The 8798-nt window shown below is 37.2% G+C and overlaps 1 pseudogene; it reads right to left on the reverse strand.

Moving 5' to 3' along the window:
• Nucleotides 1–6992: 6992 nt before the first annotated feature.
• On the reverse strand, nt 6993–8429 carry LOC133756579 (importin subunit alpha-1-like; annotated as a pseudogene).
• Nucleotides 8430–8798: the final 369 nt, after the last annotated feature.

Consider the following 8798-nt stretch of genomic DNA (forward strand, 5'->3'; position numbering starts at 1 on the left):
TATATTTAAATTATTTTCCCAATAATTAGGTTCATGAAAACTTAGAGTATATCTAATAATTATAATTCTTCATTTTCATCTCCCTAAAGTATTTCAAATTAAGATCAATAATTTGCATTTATTTAACTCAATGAAATTCTTTCATTAAAACTATTAGATTTTTTTACAGAAAATTAATCTTTACTTAGTATATACTAAATTGATCTTTTGTATATAAAGATAACAAAATGAATTTTGATGTGAATGGGATGGGAGAGGGAGTGGGAAATGGGATGGTTGTGGGTGGGAGGGAGGCTATGGGGAGAAAAAGCCACTATAATCTAAAAGTTGTACTTTGGAATTTTATATTTATTAAATAAAAGTTAAAAAAATAAAAAAAGGAAATTACTCTCTAGAATATCCAAACTATTATCACTGAAATGTATCCAACTTATCACTGAAATCACTATAACTTTGATACACTGTTTTAAGTTAGATTCCACAGAAATAGATTTCAAGTTGAGGAGCTTTGGGAAAATAGTTTATTAAGAAAACCAGTGAGGGACTCAGGGAACCAGAAAAGGAAAAGAAGAAAGCTAACCAGTGATGCTCAGCCTATTTGCAGGAACTCTGGAAGGTAAATTATGTCCTACAGTTGTTCCAAAATTGGCAGCATATCTAAAGGAATATGAGAGCAACAATAACCACACAGAATGCATGGTAATGAATCATGGCCTTTACTTCCCTTTTCACCTATACCTGAGTCCTTCAGAGTTCCAAGTGGTCCGCCTGACCCTGCTGTTTCTGAAGTCCTAATAGGAGGCATGATTTCAGGTTATCTATCAGGCAAGTGGGTTCCTGGACAAATGATCCATCCTTTCCTGGACTCATTAGATCTGGAACAACACTGAAATCACTGGTTTTCCATATAAAGAGGGAGTTAAGGTGTCCCCTCTCTTTATCACTTAGTGTCAAGGCTGAGGTACATTTTGTCCTCAGTGCTAGTGAAAAGGGTTTTGTTCTTACTTCTGTGTGGACTGTTAACATTCCAGAGATTCTTCTCCAGGGAACTTCCTAAAGGACTATCTGGTGCTTGTCCTTTGTAGTCCCTTATCTCCCACACATCTGGCAGGAAGATGAGCTACTGCTCTCTACAGCTTGTCAGGACCAACACTCTCACTTTTATAAAAGTAAACAGGAATCAAAATAAGATCCAGGAAAAGAAGGCCATGGAATGAATGCCTTAGGCCAATTACTCTTCACGTCATTGCATAATATAACAGATATGATAATAAGAGACAGTGTGGGCAACTTACACATTTAAGAAAATTTCAGGGAACTGAAGGCAAGAGAAGAGACAAATAACTTAAGGTATAAAGGGTTAAGGTATAGAATTTTTCTGCTCTGCTTTGTTCCTAAAGCAAATGCTACTCAAATTAACTATTTTATTAACAAGCAGGTATCTGTAAATATAAACAGTTGGCACATTGAACATCAGGAGAAAATAACTGATAAACAACTTCCTGGAAAAAAACCCATGGGAATGGATCAAAAGCACAGATAAAGAATTCAGTTTTGCAATAGAAAAACTTTTCTTCTTCTGAAGTGGGATAAAAAGAGAAAGATAAAAAGAAAAAATCCTAAGAGTAGAGTAATATACACAAATTTCTCAAAATAATATTTTAATTCATCTGTTGAATGTGAGATTGGCTAATGGGGTGTTGAGGATTTAAGGAACATGGGAAAGTTTAGGTGGATGAAGAAATAAAATTTGTAAGACATTCACTCCACATAACTGTGTGATGAAAGGCTAGCTTCTAAAAAATAGAAATTAAGGAAGTGATTAGTTGCCTAGATTTGAAAGTGACCAAAGAAACAGCAAAAAGTAAGAGGGCAGAGTATGAATGGGTGAGACCAATTATACAATTGTATTGGGTGAGAAAGCTCACTCAATGGAAAGAAAGAGAGGAGTTTATAAACTACATTCCATATAAAACTACAAGCTGAGATCTTTTTACCTCTCACTTGTTGAATATAATGGTTATTGGTGCATTAAGCCTGTGATGATAAAGAGGATTCAAATTATATTTTTGCAAAAATTAAGAAAAAAGGAAGGAATGAGAGGGATTGAAGGGCAGAGAGATGGAAGGAGGTATAATACTTAGAACTGTACCTATGAAATATAGGAAATCTATTCTCTTTATATTAATAAAAATTTTAAAAAAGAAAGCAAGCTATAAGCTGAAGTCACAAAGGACTGGGAAAAGTGGCAGACAGGGAACTGTGAATCAGAGGAAGGCAACATTGACAGACAGTACAGACAGGTTTTGCAGCCACACTACAGGGAAAAAATTTTAGATCTATCTACCTAACTGTGAAACTGTGGTAAATAAGATTTTTCTGAGAGTCTCTAATTGAATCCTTGTAACATACTTAGGTCAGAGTCTGGTATACAGTATCCACTTCATTATTATTAGCTATTATCCTATTTTTGAGTTTGTCACTATAGGAAAACCAAAAATGATAAAGCATAACTCAAAATGATGAAGCATAACTTCAGATAATGCATGGTTATGCTGATGGAAAAGTGTCATTGAGAAAAGATGGTTGTGTGGTTATCAGGGAGCTGAAGTTCAGTGAAGGTAAAATCCAGTCAATTTAAGGTAATAATTTGTAGTCTACCTTCTGGAGCTCAACTGTCCATGACTAGGGATTACAGAAAAGGGGCACATTGATACTGATAAATAAAAAAGTATGTAAGTAACAAAAAAACTAAATTAAATTACTTTTTCCTTTTCAGATTATTCTTGCATTTGAAACCTCAAAACTACAGCTTTGCCATATTTATCTGCAAAAGACATAGGCTATTAATTCAAAATGAAAACTCCCATGTTTCCTGTATCAGTGCCAGCAGAGTCATCTCTGTGCACTGTCCTATCAGCTTTATTGGCACTCTCACCAAGTCCACTGACAAGATCATGAAGCTCTCTCATTTAAATTGACACATGAGTCTGCTGTGGTTCTTAATGAAATGTTATAAGAATTCAATTCCAATTTTGAGTTAAGACAATTTGAGCACATTTAATAAAATTAAAATGAAATTGTTATATTTTTTAATTAAACTTTTATTTAATGAATATAAATTTCCAAAGTACAGCTTATGGGTTACAATGGCTTCCCCCCTCCCATAACTTCCCTCCTACCCGCAACCCTCCCCTTTCCCGCTTCCTCTCCCCTTCCATTCACATAAAGATTCATTTTCAATTCTCTTTATATACAGAAGATCAGTTTAGTGTATATTAGGTAAAGATTTCAACAGTTTGCCCATATAGCAACATAAAGTGAAAAAACTACCATTGGAATACTACTTATAGCATTAAATAACAATGTACAGCACATTAAAGACAGAGATCCTACATAATATTTTTTAAAATTAATTAATTTTCTATGCCATTTCCAATTTAACACCACGTTGTTTTTTTTTTTTTCATTTCCAATTCTCTTTATATACAGAAGATCAATTCAGTATATAATTAGTAAAGACCTCATCAGTTTGTACCCACACAGAAACACAAAGTATAAAAATACTGTTTCAGTACTAGTTATAGCATCACTTCACATTAGACAACACATTAAGGACAGATCCCACATGGGGTGTAAGTACACAGTGACTCCTGTTGCTGACTTAACAATTTGACACTCTTGTTCATGGCGTCAGTAATCTCCCTAGGCTCTAGTCATGAGTTGCCAGGGCTATGGAAGCCTTTAGAGTTCGCTGACTTTGATCTTATTCCAATAGGGTCATAGTCAAAGTGGAAGTTCTCTCCTCCCTTCGGAGAAAGGTACCTCCTTCTTTGATGGCCCCGTTCTTTCCACTGGGATCTCACTCACAAAGATCATTCATTTAGGTCTTTTTTTTTCTTTTCCATGATATCTTGGCTTTCCATGCCTACAATACTCTCATGGGCTCTTCAGCCAGATCCGAATGCCTTGAGGGCTGATACTGAGGCCAGAGTGTTGTTTAGGACATCTGCCATTCTATGAGTCTGCTGTGTATCCCATTTCCCATGTTGGATCGTTCTCTCCCTTTTTGATTCTATCAGTTAGTATTAGCAGACACTTGTCTTGTTTGTGTGATCCCTTTGACTCTTAGACCTATCAGAGCCATCAATTGTGAGCTGAAATTGATCACTTGGACTAGTGAGATGGCATTGGTACATGCCACCTTGATGGGATTGTATTGGAATCCCCTGGCACATTTCTAACTCCATCATTTGGGGCAAGTCCGATTGAGCATGTCCCAAATTGTACATCTCCTCCCTCTCTTTTTCCACTCTTAAATTTAACAGGGATCACATTTCAGTTAAAATTTAAACACCTAAGAATAATTGTGTGTTAATTGCAGAGTTCAACCACTAGTACTAGAACAACAACAACAACAACAAATACTAAAAAGGATAAAGTATTACATTGTACATCTAAAGTCAGGACAAGAACTGATCAGTTCATTGTTTCTTATAGTGTCCATTTCACTTCAACAGGTTTCCCCTTTGGTGCTCAGTTGTCACCGATCAGGGAAAACAAATGATATTTGTCTCTTTGGGACTGGCTTAATTCACTCAGCATGATGTTTTCCAGATTCCTCCATCTTGTTGCAAATGACTGGGTTTCGTTGTTTCTTACTGCTGTATAGTATTCTATGGAGTACATGTCCCATAATTTCTTTATCCAGTCTACTGTTGATGGGCATTTGGGTTGGTTCCAGGTCTTAGCTATTGTGAATTGAGCTGCAATAAATATTAATGTGCAGATGGCTTTTTTATTTGCCAAATTAATTTCCTTTGGGTAAATTCCAAGGAGTGGGATGGCTGGGTTGTATGGTAGGGTTATGTTCAGGTTTCTGAGGAATCTCCAGACAGACTTCCATAGTGGCTTAACCAGTTTGCATTCCCACCAACAGTAGGTTAGTGTCCCTTTTTCCCCACATCCTCTCCAGCATCTGTTGTTGGTAGATTTCTGGATGTGAGCCATTCTCACAGGGGTGAGGTGAAACCTCATTGTGGTTTTGATTTGCATTTCTCTGATTGCTAGTGATCTTGAACATTTTTTCATGTGTCTGTTGGCCATTTGGATTTCTTCTTTCGAAAAATGTCTTTTGAGGTCCTTGGCCCATCTCTTAAGTGGGTTGTTTGTTTTGTTGTTGTGGATTTTCTTGATTTCTTTGTAGATTCTGGTTATCAATCCTTTATCTGTAGTATAGTTTGCAAATATTTTTTCCCATTCTGTTGGTTGCCTCTTCACTTTCCTGACTGTTTCTTTTGAAGTACAGAAACTTCTCAATTTGATGCAATCCCAAATGTTAATTTTGTTTTTGACTGCCTGTGCTCCTGGGGTCATTCCCCTTGTGTTCATTCAGTCCACCAATATTCATCTAGTGTTTATTATGTGGAGGGCATATGCTACTGGCCACCAGGAATAAACAGTATAGATGTGGATAAAACTTCTTACCTTGGGAATTACAATCTGTGGAAAAGACAGATAAGTATATAATTAAAAACTAGAAGATATGGTAGAATGTGCAAGTAAAAATACTAGAGAAGAAATGATTGATTTCAACTCAGAACATTTAACAGAGGTGACATAAATAAGACCAATATTTAGGAGTCAGAGATACTCCAGGTATAAAAAGAATAGAGGTATGACTTGGGGGATATTAGATTGAGTCAGTATGAACCTTTGTAACTATCTAGCCTGTTCATTAACGTTCTATGTTGGCCAGCACTTTGAAATTCACAGATTTTACAACACTTCTTGGAAAGTAACTCCACCCTTTGCTCAACATTTGTCCTCTTTTTTTAAGTAAACAAAGGAGTGAAATTTAATCCTTATTTTTAGGACACTGTAAGATATGAAATTGCACACAGAAACAAAATGATTCAGAGGACAAGCTTCATATAGTAAGTAGAGTTTGGAATTATTCAAGTATAATTTTGTTACAGAAGTGCTACAATAACAAACCACATTCAAAAAGAAGTTTTAGTAGAAAAATAGTAAGAAAACTTATACAAAACATGGTGCAAAACAATTTGCATCTCTGCTATACAATTTCTTTAAAGATTTTATTTATTTATTTGAGAAGTAGAATTACAGACAGAGAGAGGGAAAGACAGAGAGAGAGGTCTTCCACCCACTGATTCACTCACCAAATGGCAGTAACAGCCGAAGCTAAGCCAATCTGAAGCCAGGAGCCAGGAGCTCTTCTGGGTCTCTCACATGGGTTTAGGGGCCCAAGCACTTGGGACATCTTCTGCTGCTATCCAGGCTATAGAGAGATCTGGATCAGAAGAGAAGCAGCCAGGACATGAACTAGAGCCCACATAAGTTGCCAGTGCCACAGGTGGAGGTTTACCCTACCGCACCACAGCAACATCTCCCTCTGCTGTATAATTTAAAAATTAAAGGTCTCCATTTTCTTAGAAAGATTTATTTATTTGAAAGGCAGAGTTACAGAGAGGCAGAGAGAGGGAGAGAGAGAAGGTCTTCCATCTGCTGGTTCACTACCCAAATGGCTGCAATGGCCAGAGGTGGGCTGATCCAAAGCTAGGAGCCAAGAGCTTCCTCCAGGTCTCCCATGCAGGTGCAGGGGCCCAAGGACTTTGGCCTTTTATTTTTTTATTTTATTTGTTTGAAAGTTAGAGTGGCAGAGAGAGAAGAGACAGAAAAAATCTTCCACCCACTGGTTTACTTCCTAAGTGACCGCAATGGCTGGGACTAGGCCAGTCAAAAGCCAGGAGCCAGGAACTCCACCCAGTTCTCCACATGGATGCAGTGGTACAAGCAATCAGACTGTCTTCCACTGCTCTCCTGAATACATAAGTAAGGACCTAGATGACAAGCAGCGCAGTCAGGACTCAATCCTTTTCTCCAATCTGGGTTCCTGGCATTGCAAGCAGCAGCTTAAAATGCTGTACCAAATCACTGTCCTCTCCATCTTCAACTTGGAAGACACAGCTTTAACAGGTAGTCTCTGGCACATTTTGATTTTCCTCTTCCTCTGCAGAGATATACTTCTCAATCAACATAAGGAAGCCTTACACACAGATTCAATTTCTTGGTATTAAAAGGCTTCAGTTTTGTCTGAGCCACCACATTCTTCAATCATTATACTAAGTTCCTCAGTTTCACCTAGTTTATCAGTGGCCTGAAAGATATTAAATGGCATCCAGAGTAATTTTGATATCTTTTCCAGTTAAGAGGTTCATCAATGATTCTATCATGCCACAATAAACAAGGTATAAAATCTGTTCAATGTTCTACCACTTGTATAGTGGTTATAGTCATTCAGATTCCTTTTGAGTCTGTCTTAGAACACCAATGAGGAATGGAACTAATCCATGATTCACAGCTTGGTGTATCTGAGTCTGATGTCTGGCTATGATGTTTGACATTATCCATGTAGCCTCCTTCTGGCTAGTTTTGGGGTTAGTTAATAGACTGGGAAAGATGGCCAATGTTTCTGCCAAATATTACAACCAATGTCTGTTCTGCCCCTGTGACAAGATTCCCTACAGCTCTTATTGCAAGACTCATGATTGGCTCCTGGAAGTACTATAAGTTGAGCCACAACTCCTGTTTCATGACCATTTCCATTTATTCATTTGGGCCATTAATAAACTAGGAAATCACCCAACAGGTATCTGCTAACACTACTGGATCATCATATACAGGAGATGAACTAAAGTAGGAAGAACCTATCCAACACCATTTAACAGGTGTGCAAGATTCTTGTTGCAACTAAGGTTTGAAAGTGTGCAAGTAACAATATATAAGTAATGACATGCTAAATTGGGAACTAAATGAAGAGCCAACAGTGGATCAATCACACCACATTTGATAAAGAAGTCTTGAGAAACTGACTCAACATACCTGCAATGTTTCCTAGAATCCATACATTTTTTCATCAATGTGAGAAAGGATAGATGTCAACAGAAAAATGAATTCTGGGATAGAAACTTTATCAATCGCAACTGTGGTCTGTTATGAGGTCCCAGAAACAATGTTAGTGAGTGCTCAAGCAGATTTAACTAAATGGGGCTACAATCAGTTCTACTCAAGAAAGATAATAATTTTGGAATCAAACCAAGTTTTTATGTTTTCTTTCATTGCATTGACTATGGAGCACAGTTTTTCCATAGAAAGCAGTTTTCTAGCAACTTGGGTAGCTTAGAGCTGACTTTCCAAACAGTTGCTAGTTATGCCTTTGACAATGCCATCTACTAATTAATTTACTGTGTCCTGATTGGTGCTGTTTGGAAAAGTTGCATCATGAGGAAAACAGCTTACATCTAGTCATCTTTTGTAGCTTTCCTTAACTCTACATTAACTTATATTCATCACCATCTCATTTTTGTACTGTCTTTTGCTAAGACAGGCAGGTGGTAAAGCAGCATTCTCACACTTGATCTTAGCCAAAAGGCCAAGAAGCGATAAAGAGAAGCATTCTCATTGGTGGACTTGGAATAAGCATAGACTTCCTCAGGATGTGCTATGGGCCCACAGGCTGTAAGTCAGCTGCCCTAAAGATGTCCACTGCAACTAGCTCAAAAATGGTGTGCCTTGGCCCAACATTTGTTAGACAGTAGTTCATAAACAGGAACTGATAATTTTCTTTATAAAATTGATCTGGATTTTTACTGTTATGTTCATAATAGAATTATTTCTCTTTCATTTTTTAAAGATTTATTTACTTATTTGAAAGAGTTACACAGAGAGAAAAGGAGAGGCAGAGAGAGAAAGAGGTCTTCCACCCACTGGTTCAC

The sequence above is a fragment of the Lepus europaeus genome, chromosome 3 (assembly GCF_033115175.1).
Source record: "Lepus europaeus isolate LE1 chromosome 3, mLepTim1.pri, whole genome shotgun sequence".
Taxonomy (NCBI): domain Eukaryota; kingdom Metazoa; phylum Chordata; class Mammalia; order Lagomorpha; family Leporidae; genus Lepus; species Lepus europaeus.